The sequence below is a fragment of the Rhinopithecus roxellana genome, chromosome 3, assembly GCF_007565055.1.
Source record: "Rhinopithecus roxellana isolate Shanxi Qingling chromosome 3, ASM756505v1, whole genome shotgun sequence".
Classification (NCBI taxonomy): domain Eukaryota; kingdom Metazoa; phylum Chordata; class Mammalia; order Primates; family Cercopithecidae; genus Rhinopithecus; species Rhinopithecus roxellana.
In genome coordinates, this window is record NC_044551.1 from 159,464,658 (window position 1) to 159,481,409 (window position 16,752).

Here is a 16,752-nt window from a genome sequence, read left to right on the forward strand (position 1 = left end):
TGAACAATTCCCTCTATGAGGTTGAACTGATAGCCCTTCCAAGACAGAAAGAGCTCAATGTTGCCAATTTGTCACTAAGTAGCCAGTTGGTATCCTTCAGGAATAATGCTACACTGGGGGCTATATTAATTTCCTGGGGCTGCCATAACAAAGTAGCACAGACTGGCTGGCTTACACAACAGAAGCATATTGTCTCACAGTTCTGGAGGCTAGAAGTCCAAGATGAAGGTGTGGCAAGTTTCACAGGGACATGGAGGAAGTATCTGTTCTAGGCTTCTTTCCTTGGCTTGTAGACGGGTATCTTCTCCTTGTGTCTTCACGTTGTCTTCTCTTTGTATGTGTCTGTGTCCAATTTTTCTTATAAGGACTCTAGTCATATTGGATTAGAGTCAACCCTAATGAGCTGATTTTAACTTAATGCCCTTTACAGACCCCATCTCCAAATGTGGTCACATTCTGAAGTACTAGAGGTTAGGACTTCAACATATGAATTTTGTGGGGGAACTATACAGCCTAGCAGAGATAGATCCAATAAATAGGCAGTTTCAGATACATGATCACTTTGTACCCAATAGCCAAGTGATCTATCAGATCATGTATCTGAAACTGCCTATTTATTGGATCAAGTCATAAGCTGGGTGAGCCCAGCAGCACCACATTGTAAGATGGAAATGATACATTTGGAATCAAGTTGCATGAACAGATAGTCCAGACCCCAGGTCACCTGTCACACTTGTACAAGTGTTTCTACCCCACCTGGTACCTATGCCATGGGTCTCAGGGCTGGTCTATGTTGCTTCCAAGTTGAACATTCAAAGGTAGTAGTAGCTAGATCAGCCATGGTAGGTGGGGATCCATGTTGTTTGGCCCATACATGTGTGGGCACCCTCTCTGCTACCAAGGCCACTCCATGCCTGTGCCCACCATGCACATGACATCAGTCTGCTGAATTATTTGTCTCCTTGGTTGTTGAGTACCTCTTCCATGGTGGATGCTTTCTGGCAGGCATTAAAATGTGATACAAAAATCCTCACTTTGTACCCACTCCCATATGTGTCTGCCCCAGATCTCCTCATCTCCCAGACCCTAATCTGATGAGCAGGCCACTGGCCTCTGCCCATTAATCTCTATAGTCTCACCTCAAATCACGCAAAGTAGGTGAGCACATGCACCACTTTCTGCTCCATCCGTTGGGAAGATTTTCCATCTCCATCCATTGTGTTTCAAGATGACCCCTGGGATGTAGCTGGAGTGCAGCTGCCATGCCCTTTTGTGTTTCACCTAACAACCCAAGCCATTCATAAAGCAAGCTGGGGCTTCTTTCTCCTCTTCCGGCCCATGGCACACATTTACCTATGTAACAAACCTGATCATCCTGCACAAGTGCCCTTGAACTTAAAAGTTGGGGAATAAAAAGAACTCCCAGCATGGCATAGGTACCAGTTGGGGTAGAAACACTTGCGCAACTGTGACAGGTGACCTGGGGTCTGGACTACCTGTTCATGCAGCTTGACTCCAAGTATATCATTTCCATCTTACAATGTGGTGCTGCTTCGCTCACCCAGCTTATGACTTGATCCAACAAAACCAGCTCATAATAGGCAGTTTCAGATACATGATCACTTTGTACCCAATGGCCAAGTGATCTATCTGTGCTGGGGCCCAGGAACACATTATGGGTTGTTTGTCCAGTGGCAGAGACTTGTCTGCTGTGGATAGCATGGCCTTGCTCTGGAATCCCAGGACTTCAACATGAGTCTTTCTCTGGGGCTTACAGCAATGTTTCTTTTATCTTGGAGGGGATATTCTGTCAAACTCCTGAACACTGGACCCCTACAAACTTCCCTAAAGTGGCAGGTCCCTGAATCTTCACAGGATCCATCTCGCATGCTGAGGGTACACTTGTCTTACCTAGGCTTCCAGTGTTTAGCCACCTCTTGCTCATCCTGTTGGATCAGCATGACACCATCAATCAGCGTAATGCATTGGTGTGATGTTCTGTGGGACATCCAGTTAGTTCAGGTCTTTAAGACTGTATTCGGCTGGGCGCGGTGGCTCAAGCCTATAATCCCAGCACTTTGGGAGGCCGAGACGGGCGGATCACGAGGTCAGGAGATGGAGACCATCCTGGCTAATACGGTGAAACCCCGTCTCTACTAAAAAATACAAAAAACTAGCTGGGCGACGAGGCGGGCGCCTTGTAGTCCCAGCTACTCGGGAGGCTGAGACAGGAGAATGGCGTGAACCCGGGAGGCGGAGCTTGCAGTGAGCTGAGAGCCGGCCACTGCACTCCAGCCTGGGCGGCAGAGCAAGACTCCGTCTCAAAAAAAAAAAAAAAAAAAAAAAAAAAAAAGACTGTATCATGACAGAGGGCAGAGAGTTAAGAGAGCACAGAGGCAAAATTATAAATAGATGTTGCCAGATTCATGATAAAGTGACTTGTTTCTGATCCTCTTTTCTAATTAGAATAGAAAATAACACATTTACTGAATTGATGGCCACCTACCTTATATGTACTTTAGAGCTTATTAATCCCCTCTAGCAGAAATCCCACCTCCAGCACAGCAGCTGTGATCAGGGCCATGACTCGGTTGAGCTTGCAGTAGTCTGCAGTCATTCTCCAGGATCCATCTGTTCCCTGCAGGGGCCTGACTGACAAATTAAATAAAGATATGAGAGGGACCATCAGCAATGCATCCCTTAGGTTTTTAATGGTGATGCTAATTGTCTCCATCCTTGTAGGACATAGTATTTTTTATTTACTGTCTTAGCCAGGAAGGAGCAGGTAGCTTCAGAGGATTCCACTTGACCCTCTCTACTACCATTATTCTTACCTCATAGGCCGAGGAGCCAATGTGGATGCCATACCAACTGCTAAGCTTTTCAATCCCAGTTTTACACTCAGGGACTGGGGAAATGATCACATGGTGGTTTAACAGATCTAGGAGACCTTCCGTGAACTAGATTTTAGCCATGAGTCCATTCGTATCCTAACATTTGTAAGCCTCCTCTTTAATAAGGGGACTGTGCTCATGCTTTGGGTCTCTGGGCATCAACGTCACTTCACATCTATCTACAAGTGTTTTAAATATCCGGGTATCAGCCGGGCGCGGTGGCTCAAGCCTGTAATCCCAGCACTTTGGGAGGCCGTGACGGGCGGATCAAGAGGTCAGGAGATCGAGACCATCCCGGCTAACACGGTGAAACCCCATCTCTACTAAAAAAGACAAAAAACTAGCCGGGCAAGGTGGCGGGTGCCTGTAGTCCCAGCTACTCGGGAGGCTGAGGCAGGAGAATGGTGTAAACCCAGGAGGCGGAGCTTACAGTGAGCTGAGATCCGGCCACTGCACTCCAGCCTGGGCGACAGAGCGAGACTCCGTCTCAAAACAAAAAAAATTAAAAAATTAAAAATAAATAAATACATAAATATCCAGGTATCCCCTTTTCTTAGTTTACAATAACCTGAGTAAATATTCTAGTGTACACCTCCCATAGCCTTTCCAGGTCCTTTCTTTTAAGGACTAATTCACCCCTTCAGTCGACTAGTTCTGGATCTGAAAACTGACACTGGTTCAGGAACTGAGTGAGAGTCTGAACTTTATTTATTTATTGAGATAGAGTGTTGCTGTGTCACCCAGGCTGGAGTGTAGTTGCAGGATCTTGGCTCACTACAACCTCTGCCTCCTGGGTTCAAGTGATTCTCCTGCCTCAGCCTCCCGAGTAGCTGGGATTACAGGTGCATGCCACTATGCCCGGGTAATTTTTTATGTTTTTGGTAGAGATAGGATTTAGCCATGTTGGCCAGGCCAGTCTTGAACTCCTGACCTTAGGTGATCCGCCCATCTCGGTCTCCCAAAGTGCTGGGTCTCCCAAAATGGCGTGAGACACTGTGCCCAGCCCCATGATTTCATATTGGGGTAATTTCCCTCAGTCTCCTCCTCCTTCACGCTTGCTTTTTTAGGGGATGGGGGAGTTATAGACGTTAAGCATCACCTTGTAGGTTGCCCATCTATCTTGCTCCTAGGAGTGCCACGCTCTGTCAGTTATTGCCACAACTCCATGAAGCTCTCTTAGCTGCCCCTTCAAACTTGCCAGTCATTATGGTAAAAGCTACCAGAGCTGGCTTCTGATGCTTAATGTACCTGGCCTCTGTTACTTGAGCATGAGGAGACATCCCTGTGGATACTAACCAGCCCAGCCCTGTGACCAGCTCTCTGGCCTGGAGAGGAGAACTACCACTGGACTTCTCCATGGTGATGGTAGCCCTGATAGCCTTGGTTGGTGGTGTGTGCTCTGAGGCCTCTCATAGAACATGATCCTCTGGCCTCACAGAATGTATCCATTCCAGCTTTCTCCCTTCCTTCAACTTCTTTATTTCTTTCTCTACTATCTTTTGGGGTGAATTAGGCATTTCTATGTTGTTCAGCATGGACCATTACTTTCTTTTTTTTTTTTTTTTTTTTTCGAGACAGAATCTCACTCTGTTGCCTGGGCTGGAGTGCAGTGGCCAGATCTCAGCTCACTGCAAGCTCCACCTCCTGGGTTCACGTCATTCTCCTGCCTCAGCTTCCCGAGCAGCTGGGACTACAGGCGCCCACCACCTCGCCAGGCTAGTTTTTTGTATTTTTTAGTAGAGATGGGGTTTCACCGTGTTAGCCAGGATGGTCTCAATCTCCTGACCTCGTGATCCACCCGTCTTGGCCTCCATGGACCATTACTTTCTCTGAGCTTCTAGGAGCTATTGAATCTGTTGTTGATTGCTGTGCTAAGTTATTGTTTCCCATAACTTAGTGACTTAAAACAACAAACATACATTATCTCACAGTTTCTGTGGGTCAGATTGGGAATGGTTTAACTGGATAGTTCTGGCTCGGACTCATGAGGTTGTAGTCAAGGTGTCAGTCAAGGCATCATCTGAAGCTTTGATTGGGGCTGTAGGGTCTACTTCCAAAAAGGCGCACTTATATGGCTGGCAGTTGGTGCTGGCTGTCAACTAGGATGCCTCAGTTCTCCTTCTGCCCTCCCAACCTCCAGGATCTCTCTTCTCCATGTGGCTTCTCCAGAAAGGTAGCCTGGACTTCTTTACCTGGTGGTTGGGCTGAATAAAGAGGCTAAAGAGAAAGGGAGCATACACCTAAAATTTCAACCAATGTAATCATGGAAATGACATCCTGTCACTTCTGCTGTATTCTAGTTATTAGAAGTGAATCCGTAAGTTCAGCCTACATTCAGTGGGAAGAGATTAAACAAGGGCATGAATATTAGGAGACGAGGTCATAGGGACCATTATATTTGAGGCTGCCTACCATAGCTACCTAGCAGTAAGTTTGCCCCTAACTCTGGGGATCTTTAACCAGGTGTTAAATCCCATGGCCCAAGAAAGTACCCCCAAGTCAATGAATTATTGCATATTCAGTCCTATGTTATTACTCCTTGATCAAGAACTTTCAAATCTAACCCTTGAAATCCTTCCCTTTCTTCTCTTGATTCATGCTAGCTCATTCTTATTAATCATTGTATAGTCTCTTCTCTCCCTTGTCAGGCTTGGCACATCCCGAAATGTAATCCTAGGTACTGGAGAGTGAAGGCAGTTTCTGAGGGACCAGAGAACCTGTGCTTTGCAGGGAAGAGGTCTCTTTAGCATCAGTCAGCATGGGGAAGTACTCACTTGGGTTACCTCTGCAATCTCTAAGGTGCAGAACCACCTCATGGGGATGTGGACGAAGAGGTTCATCCCCTTGGATGTTACTAATAAGAAGCCCAGAGCATCCATCTAGATGTCTCCATACATCAGGGGCCAGGTTTTCCAGTTAGGATCTTGACTTTAATAAAATAGGCTAGTCTAGGCTGAGCATTTGAATGTCTTTAGAACTCTACACCTCTAACAATCAAGTCCTGCAGCTGTTCCTCAGCTCTGTTAGCCCTGCCACTGCAGGAAATAAGGGCCTCTTGGCAAATTTCCAAATAAGCCCTCTGGTTTTCACACTTAGCCTTTAACTGTTTGTATAACTGTTTGTTAACCTCAGTTTTAGCCAGTGGAGGTGGCTCACACCTGTAAGCCCAGCACTTTAGGAGGCCAAGGCGGGCAGATCACGAGGTCAGGAGCTCGAGACTATCCTGGCTAACACGGTGAAACCCTGTCTCTACTAAAAATACAAAAATTAGCTGGGCATGGTGGTGTGCGCCTATAGTCCCAGCTACACAGGAGGCTGAGGCAGGATAATTGCTTGAACCCGGGAGGCGGAGCTTGCAGTGAGCAGAGATCGTGCCACTGCACTCCAACCTGGCGACAGAGCGAGACTCCATCCCAAAAAAACAAAGCAAAACAAAACCAAAACAAAAACCTCAGTTTCTGCCCCCTCTGGTGGGCTTCAAGAATATTTAGCAAAAAACAGTTAACTCTTCTGTCCCTGTGGACACTGCCTCCCTGAATATCTTTCAGGTGCCTGATTTGTCCCACCTGCAAGGCTGTTCCCTTCCACCAGTAAGCGTCCCCAGGCCACCACCAGTACAGCTTCAGCAATTAGGCTGCCACCTTGTACCAGGGACTCTCTGTGTCCCACAGTCTACTTAGGATGGTGTCCTCTGCCTCCCTGGCAGTGAGTGAGGCAGTTCCCAAGCCCTATCATTCTGCCTGTTTTCTCCAACCATTTCTGTACTAGTTGGGGTCCTCTAAGAAACATGCCAAGGGTGATGATGCGCAATAGATTTACCTGCAGAAAGGAGAAAGAGCAAGATTAGACAGGGAGAGCCTTCAGACTGTTCTGCAGAACTGCATCTGGTTAAGGAGGCTGAGAATAGGATTCATTAGGAAGAGTTTCAGACTCTGGTGCAGTTCTAAGAAAGTATCAGTCAAACTAATGGAGAGTGCTGAAGCCATGGTTAGAGGGGTCCTGCACTAGAACCCCACCATGTTCAGTCATTGGCTGGAAACAGCTCTAGGAAGCAGAGCCTGGGCATAAACAATGTGGCAGATCCAGCTTGGCTATTAGTCAACTACACACCCCACCCCCTCCCAGCTCCTTAGGGGAGGATATCTGAACAGACTTTTCTTGGTCTTCCAGTGTGCAAGTGACTGATTGCTGAGAACTCCAACTTCCCTGCTGATTGAGCCTGGTGAGAATGTGCAAATATCCTGAGTCACCAATTGTGTGAGTTTGAGGCCCCCTTTGTCCTGGAAGTTCAACCAAATACGCCTTCTGGGCCTCCCTTTACATACCCCACACTGGCCCGGGGCACAGGCCTGGTCTCAGGAATGAAAACTGATAGGGCATGGAATTGCGACAAGGCAGGCAGAGAGAGGGTGGGGCATATATTGCACTTTTAGTGAGCCTCATCTAAGATTTACTGGTCAGGCTTGAAAAATCTGAGACACCGAAGGTCCCAGCAGCCAAATGGGTTCCTCAGGGTTAAGTCCCAAGCCAGAGACTTACATTGTAATTTGAGGGGATCACAGCTGTGTTCCTGCCCTGACTTTGTAGCCTCAACTTCCACCCTTGGAGTCATTGCTTTATCTAGAACACAGTCTCCTCTAGACTCCTATTTTTAAATGATATTCCTCCTCACCCCCCTCCCAATCCTGCCCTCACTTCTCAAGAATGAGATGATGAAATTGCAAATCCTCCCATATGAACTCATTTTCCTGGTCCTTTCCTCAATCCCAGGAATAACCCTGGGTAGGAGGAATGCACCAGGGGGTGCTTACAAGGGGAAGAGCAGATGGGAAGGCAAGCGATCTACGGCAAAATAGGCTGCTTTTCCCCACCAGGAGGGAGCAGTTGATTACACATTTTTTGTGTGTGTGGTATTTGGCCATGTTACCTGTTAGTACTCTAGGAAGAGATCTTTGTGTCTTTGAGGTAGGAAAACAACACTTAATGTCTTGCAATGGGTAGGCCAACAAATGGATAAAATCAGACAATGTCTGTGTCCCTTGCTGCCTCCAGCAGGTGCTGGGGAGAGGGGAGGACATCAGAGTCGGCTTAGCCTACCTACACGCTTTTGTCTTGAACCTCTTGAGGGTGAAAACGATCCCAGTCCTAAACTGGAGGGAAGCAATACACTCTTCTCTCACCCTGCAGCTTTGTGGGACAGAACACTGCGCTCAACCTGGAGAGCAGACGGCTGTGATTGTTCTCTTTGCAGGCAGGCAGTCCTTGCTTGTTTCCAGCTGCAGGACAAAGCTGAGGCAGAAAGAGCTAGTCTGGGGATTGGCTTTTGACCAGGAGTTCTTCACAAACCTTCTGGATGGACCTGGAGATCTAGCAGTCAAGCATCTCTGGGCCTCAGTTGCCAACTCTGATAGATGATAGATAGATAGATGGATAGATAGATAGTTAGATAGATAGATAGATTAGATTAGATTAGATTGATGATAGATAGTGTCTCTCTCATAGCATTGTTTTAAGATTTAAGGGGGTAAGTTGTGGAGTGCCCAGTCCAGGCCTGGCATTCTAAGTTCTTATCAATGAAAGCTGCCATAAGTGTAGTATTCCTGGGCTGGCTATTGGGCAGTATTCCTGGGCTGGCTATTGGGCAGCAGACGTGTACTCTTTCCCAAACTCAAAGGTGTCTGAAATGTCCCATGACTTCATTACTTTTAAAAAATGATATGAAGTCCAATCCCAGCCCCTGTTCTATCAGGCTTCAGGAAACTCCATCTCAGTTATTATTCCAAACCTTCCACCCTCCAGGTTTCCCAGGCTGCCAGACACTGGGGGGCTCCACTATAGTTGACTCAGGGGACTAGTGCATGGGCCTTGTCCAGGCTCACCTTGTCAGGTGAGCACCTGAAACCTGAACCTCTGTGCCTCTCAGGGTGCCGGACTCTCATACCTGGCTCTCATGCCTGGCGTCTTCCTTCCTTAGCCCACCTTGAAGCTCTCTGTTCCTCCTCCATTTGCAACTCCCCAGATCCCACATGACTTCAGGGATCTACAAGGAGGTATCTCTAGGACCCATCGTTCACCAACCTGCAGATCTCCCTCTACTTGAAGAAATCCTGTTCCTCCTGTTCTCAACCAACCACAGTAAGGCCCCGCATGCTCCAGCCCCCGGGGCCCCAAGCATCCGCTCCTTAGCTTGGTAAGATCTTCATGAAAGAGAGAACGACAGGCTGGCTTCAGACAACTTCTGCTTTTAGCTCTGAATCACAAACTCCCCCAAGGCAGGAAGGTGCTGGGGTGGGAGTAGTAAGAGAGTGAAATATACATTTATTTATTTACTTATTTATTAAACATCTCTTCTATGTGGCAGGTACCATTCTAGTTCCTGAGGTTCATGAGTGAATAAGTTTCCTCTCTAGAGGCTCACTTCCTAGCAGGGGGAGTCAGGTGATAAGTGCATAAACATACAAGACAATTTTGCCTAAAGTGCTATAAAGAGAAGTTTTAAAATGTAATCCAGGAGAGAATGGGTTGGGAGAATTAACATTTGGTTGGGTGGTGGAGGGCGGTCTCTTTAAGGAGGTGATGTCTGACTGGAGACTCCACTGCTAGGAAACCAGCCATGCAGGTATCTGGGCAGGAACATCCAGACGGAGGGATCAGCCCCCACAGTGGGAATGAGCTTGGCCTGTTCTGGAGTCATGAGCAAGGTGGTGGTGCAAGATGAGGCCAGAGAAGTCGCTGGAGGCCAGACCACCGTTTAAGTTGTTTGGATTTTATTTTAAATCCACTAGGAAGCCCACAGGATTTGAAGCAGAATGGTAACATAATCTGATACTTTTTTTTTGAGACTGCCTCACTCTGTCACCCAGGCTAGAGTGCAGTGGTGTAATCTTGGCTCACTGCAGCCTCAATCTCAAGGCTTAAGCCATCCTCCCACCTCGGCCTCCTGAGTAGCTGAGACTAGAAGCATGCACTACCATGCTCTGCTAATTTTTGTATTTTTGTAGAGACGGGGTTTAGCCATCTTTCCCAGGCTGGTCTTGAACTCCTGGGCTCAAGTTAGCCTCGGCCTCCTACAGTGCTAGGATTAGAGGCGTGAGCCACTGCGCCCCAACCAATATATATATTTTTAATATCAATAGGTTTTGGGGGAACAGGTGGTGTTTGGTTATATAAGTCAGTTCTTTAGTGGTGATTTGTGAGATTTTGGTGCACCCATCACCCGAACAGTATACGCTGAACCCAATTTGTAGTCTTTTATCCCTCACCCCTCTCCCACCCTTTCCCTGGAGTCCCCAAAGTCCACTGTATCATTCTTATGACTTTGCATCCTCATAGCTTAGCTCCCACTTATGAGTAAGAACATATGACGTTTGGTTTCCCATTCCTCAGTTACTTCACTTAGAATAATGGTCTCCAACTCCATCCAGGTTGCTGTGAGTGCCATTATTTTGTTCCTTTTTATGGCTGAGTAGTATTTGATGGTGTATAGATACCACAATTTCTTTATCCACTCGTTGATTGATGGGCATTTGGGCTGGTTCCATATTTTTGCAACTACAAATTGTGCTGCCATAAACATGTGTGTACAAGTATCTTTTCTGTATAATGACTACTTTTCTTCTGGGTAGATACCCAGTAGTGGGATTGCTGGATCAAATGGTAGCTCTACTTTGAGTTCTTTAAGGAATCTCCACACTGTTTTCCATAATGGTTGTACTAATTTACATTCCCACCAGCAGTGTAAAAGTGTTCCCTGTTCACTGCATCCATGCCAACATCTATTATTTTTTGAGTTTTTGATTATGGCCATTCTTGCAGAGATAAGGTGCTGATATGTATTTTTTTTAAAAGGTAACTTTGGCTGGTAGGCAGAGAATGGTTTGTGCAGGGGCAAAAGTGGAAGCAGGAGACCTTTGAGAAGCCTCATCATAGCACAGGGCAGACTGTGGTGCCTGTACTACAGTGGGAACAATGCCATTATCCCACCACAGTATATACTACCATATTATTTTAATATTCACACTACTAGATTACCAGCAAAATCAGTATGACCTCCTTTATCACTTCTAGTGGGCATTTTAATTACTTTCTTTCTTATTTATCTTTTTATTTAGGAATGAACATATGCAGTTTCCTACTAAGTTATTTTAAATCTTATGCTCTGTCACCATAAAATTAAATTGTATTTCTGAGAAGTGTATTCTTATGATGAGTTCTTTATTTTTCACGTTTTCCATTCCCATTTAGTATTTCAGAACCTCATGGTTAGCCAGCTAGTTCTTCTCCTTATGATGGACAATTTTACAGGTCAACTTAATTAGGCTAAGGGATGCCCAAATCGCTTCTGTGTGTCTGTGAAGGTGTTTCTGGAAGAGACAAGCATTTGAATCTGAGTAAAACAAACTGCCCTCCCCAATATGGGCAGGAACCACTCAGTCTGTTGAGGGCATGGATAGAACAAAAAGTCAGGGGAAGGGCTAATTTTCTCTCTCTCCTCTTGAACTGGGATATCCATCATCTCCTGTCCTCAGACATCAGAGCTCCTGGTTCTTGAGTCTTCAAAATCCAGGATTTATACCAGCAGCACCCACACCTCCCTACCTCCCTTCCTATGCCATAACCCCGATGTAGACCTTTGGCCTTGGACAGGGAGTTACACTATGAGCTCCCGTGTTTCTCAGGCCTGCGGACCAGACTGAATTACACCACCAGCTTTCCTGGTCCTGCAGTTTACAGACTGCTTATCATAGGACCTGTCACCCTCCATAATCCCCATCATGAGCCAATTCCCAACGTCAATTTACTTTATATCTATATGGATCCTTTTTATTCTGCTTCTCTGGAGAACCCTGACTAATATCCCCTTCCTCTTTCTTCTTTTATCTTCTAATGAGGATTAGATTTGATTGACTTCTGTCTTCATTTTTGAGCCAATTCCTCGTCATAACCTTTGCTGTTCTTCACAAAGAAGGTCATCAAAGGCTAAATAAAGATTTCTACCTTAAAAATCAGTCATATTTAGTCATAATCATGTATATCTTAAGCATTTACCATGTGTTAGGCACGAAGCTAAAAGTTTGTCTCACTTAATCCTCAAAATGAAATGGATACTTCTATCGTCCCATTTTACAGAAGAAGAAAAGCTCTGGGAAACTAAGCAAATTTCCTAAGGTCTTATGCTAGAGTGAGTGGCATAGCCAGCTTTCAGGGCCAAGTGTCTGATTCCCAGGTACACTCTTGATTAGCCACTTCATCTATCATTGGCCCAGTGGATGGTTTTTCCAGGCTCGACTAACCCAGTTTGAAAACAGAAGGACGTGGAACTATGTGAGCATAGACCACAGTTGTATTCTTTGCACCTACAGGAAGTAAACAACGTGCCAATCCAAGTTCTAATGCAAATAAAAGTCTATTTGTTTTCTGAGTCAATCCTTCAGGCATTATCTGTAACGGGTCTGTGGCTCCTCTGCGAAGACTGGGCCTTGATTGAATGTGATGTTGCCGTCAGTCTAGATTTGTGCTTACATATGTGACTGGTCCCCAGACGCCATACAACACTTGAATGCAGCCCAGTAATGGTTCCTGACCACCGCACCTCCACTCCAAGAGCACATAGCTGATGCAGCTGCCAAGCTATTTCCTAGCCTAATTACTTTCTTTATTTTCATGCCTGGCCATTGTTAATGACATTTGGCCATCACGCACACAGTAAATAGAATTAGGATGTATTGGAAAAAATATGACTTCTGTATAGAAAGTTGAGAATCCAGAAACTGCCATCTGGATTTTATGTCTTCTTGCACAACAAGACAGCCTCTCAAGGCAGCACATTTTGGGAGTAGCTTGGCAACATTCAGCAGCAGCTTGCTTCCTCTTTCTTTATCCTGCTTGCTCCCAGATGCTGAGTCCTGCTCTGTAGGTTGAGTGGAGCAGGAGATGGGTCTATGGAGGAAAAACCTAAGGCTGTGTCTTCCTTATTCTCTGGCTCTGACCACTGCCAGTTTGGTACAGTTCTGTCTATGGTTCCTCGGCCATACTGCTGCTTTTCCCTCTGAAGTTTTAATGAAATCGTCCTAGTAAGTCTGACCCTCTTATTCTGCATAGAGCACCCTTTATTGTTTCATGTATTTTTTGAAGGCTAGTAGAGCTTCCTAAGGAAGGCAGGTCAGGAGAACCAAAGCTCTCATTAAATGCTAGCCATTACTACTACTGCTACTGGCAAAAACCCCAATGTGGAGTTCATCCTTTCTCTGTCTCTTACATCCTTCTTGATGCCTAGAAGAGTGCTGGGTACGCAATAGATATTCCTTCATAGATTCTTGGTGGCCTGGCTTTATGCTTCCATTTCACTACCTATAAAATATCCGTCAGTGTTTTCCAAGCTTCAGTCATTTCCTCATTATCTTTGCATATTGATTACTATCTGTACAATTATTTTTTCAGTATACTTTTTATTTTATTTTATTTTTTTAGATAGAGTCTGACCTTGTCACCCAGGCTGGAGTGCAGTGGCATCATCTCAGCTCGCTGCAACCTCTACCTCCCAGGTTCAAGTGATCCTCCTGCCTCTGCCTCCCGAGTAGGTGGGATTACAGGCACATGCCACCACACCCAGCTAATTTTTGTATTTTTAGTAGAGACGAGGTTTCACTATGTTGGCCAGGCTGGTCTTGAACTCCTGATCTCAAGTGATCCGCCCACCTTGTCCTCCCAAAGCACTGGGATTACAGGCATGAGCTACCGTGCCCGGCCTTTCTTCAATATACTTTAAATCAACTGATGCTCTTTTAAAAAATTGATTACTTTTGCAATCTATATATTTCATCACTACCACAAACTGGAAACCAGCACCTTGTGCATTAGGTGGAAGGGAATGTTGAAACTTAATTTTTAACTATTAAAAAATAAATGTGTCCTTGTATTATCTAAAAATGTCTATGTCCCCCGTGAAATAGGACATTGAAGTCTGAGCTTAGCTTGAAGGGGGCAGTGGTCAGGGCTGTCAACGTGCATCAGACCTTACGGCTTCCTTGTGCTCTGGACACATCTAACTGCCAGTATCTGCATCTCTGTGCATGAGGGATTTTCTGGGAACCATTGAAGTCCCCTCTGCCTTGGCCTGTAGGTTGCCAGGGAATTAACACCCTAGAAGTAGCTGATGGCTGATGAGAATTGGTGGATAAGTATCCCAGTTCCCCATGCCTCTTGTGGGATACTATTCCCCAGAGTATCCCTGTGGGGTTAGACTCTCGTCACTTACTATAGTATCTGGCTGAATAATACATCCTTTTTTGGCTGTCTTCCTTTCTTCTATCACCTCCCAACCCTTAAGCAATGTCCCTACACTTCCCAAATGAAGGGCTTGCACTTGAATCATTGTTTCCAGGTCTGCTTCTGGGAGAGTCCAAACCAAGTCCGAGGCTGCTTGCAAATCAGGGGTCAGTGGTCATTTTTATACTTACCAGCTAAGGTTTGCATGATGTGTACTTTGTACAACTGTGCATTGACTATGCCAGTTTATCAAATGATAAGTGGCAACAGGTGCAACCACACTTTGACAAATATTTCATCCAGGTGACATTTTCCCCACAAAAGAAATGATTTGAAAATATTTTCCAGAAAAAATTTTAAAACAAAATATAAATAGTTTCCAATAGTAATAGCTCTTTCCAACACACACAAGTAAATATGAGCTATTTTTTATTTGGATAATGTTTTGTTTGGATAATGTCCTCCAGTGAAAGAAAGTCAATATGCTGCAAGCCTGGTAGATATTAGGCTGAAAGCTTGGTTATAAATGCAAATAAAGCTGGGTGCAGTGGCTCATGCCTATTATCCCAACACTTTGGGAGGCCAAGGTAGGCAGATCACCTGAGCCCACATGTTCAAGACCAGCTTGGGCAACGTGGCAAAACCCCATCTTTACAAATAATAATAATAATTTTTAAAAATTAGCTGAGCATGGTGGCACATGCTTATAGTCCCAGACACTTAGGAAGCTGAGGTGGGAGGATTCCTTGAGTCCAGGAGGTCGAGGCTACAGTGAGCTATGATTGCACCACTACACTCCAGCCTGGGTCACAGAGTGAGACTCTGTCTTTAAAAAAAAAAAAAGAAGAAAAGAAAGAGAGGAGAATGGGTCCTGGATAGGCAGCTAACAACTCTGTCACAGGATAAGGGTCAAGGAAAATTCTTTTGAGGAAGTGACATCTAAGCTAAGACTTAAAAATAAAGAAGAGTTACCTACGCTAACAGTGGGAGATGCATTCCAGGAAGAGGGAAGAGTAATACACGAAGGAGGGAAAGGAGGGGAGGGGAAGAAAGTGCAACTTCCCAGTTGTGCATCCCATAATAAGCAGCATGAGATGATTCTGGCCCCTTCCTGGCTTCCAATAGAGAGGCACAAGGACTGCTGTCAAATAATAAAAGAATGCCGAGCAGGAATATTAAGTGACTGTTCTCAGAAAGAGAAGATTATGTATCACCGTTTCTCCATGACTCATCCCTTCCCACATATCTTCAATTTTGAGCATTTAGTCCTTTTTCCACTGGAAGTATGAAATGGTGGTCCCTCTTCCTGCCAAACTCCTCATCAGCTTTGTTTTGGACATTGGCAAGAAGAAATCCTGTTTCCTGTCTTTTGTTTCCTGGCTGTAGCCTCTGGTTCCACCCCCTTCTTGGTCTCACAGTGTCTATTTCCGCCTCAGGCCCCAGAGTTTCTAACAAACCCATAGATCAGTTTTCTCTTCCAAAGTTACTAGTTACACAGAATTATCAAAGAGGAAAATAACTTTTCTTCATCCCAGGGGTTTTTTTCTTCTTGGATCACTTCGTTTTGTTTTTTTCTTAGGTTAAGTTCCCAGGCTCTCCTCTGCAAATGCAGGAAGAAATTAGCAGGTGTTGGGGCCTGATTCTTCTCGGGAACATACTGGAGCTGTCCTGGTGTCAGACCAGAAATGATGTAATCAAGTCACTGGCAACAGAATGAAGACAAGGAAAACTCCAGGGTTTATATCTTGGGTGTGGAGCTTGAGATATAATACTATGGCCAGGAGGGGGAGTAAAGTGGGCCTCCTTGCAAAGAACAGTTTTTGAGTTTGCATAATTTTTCCCGTTTCTAGGCTGGTTCACCTTAAGCAAGTTACTTGACCACTTTAAGGTTTGGTTTTTTGATCTGTAAAAAAGGAAATTACAGTACCTACTGATGATGTATCTATCCACTTGACTGGGCTAAGGCATGCCCAATAGCTGGCAGAACATTATTTCTGGGTGTGTCTGTGAGGATATTTCTGGAAGAGATCATCATTTACATCAGTAGACTGAGGAAAGAAGATTCACCCTCATTGATGTGGGTAGGCATCGTCCAATCTGAATAGAATGACAGGGCAGAGGAAGGGTGAATTTGCTCTCTGCTGAAACTGGGACATCCATCTTCTCCTGCTCTTGGACATTAATGCTCTTGGTTCTCAGGCTTTTGGTCTCTGAGACTGACACCAGCAAGCCTCTTCACCCTCCAGCTTCTCTAGCCTTGGGCCTCAGATTCTGAGTTACACTATGAGCTCCTGCTCCCGTTTCTCAGGCCTTTAAACTCAGACTGAATTATAGCACCAGCTTTCCTGGTTCTCCAGCTTGCAGACATCATACTGTAGAACTTCTCATCCTCCGTAATTGCGTGAGCCAATTCTATAATAAATGTCCTCATATATCTCTATATATATCCTATTGGGTCTGTTTCTCTGGAGAACTCTAATAATATATTACCTAATCAAATTGTTGTGAGGATTAAATAAAATGGTACATGTCATAGTGCCAAATAGCAAGCCCTCAACAAATGGCCATTATCTTTATTACTAGTGGGATT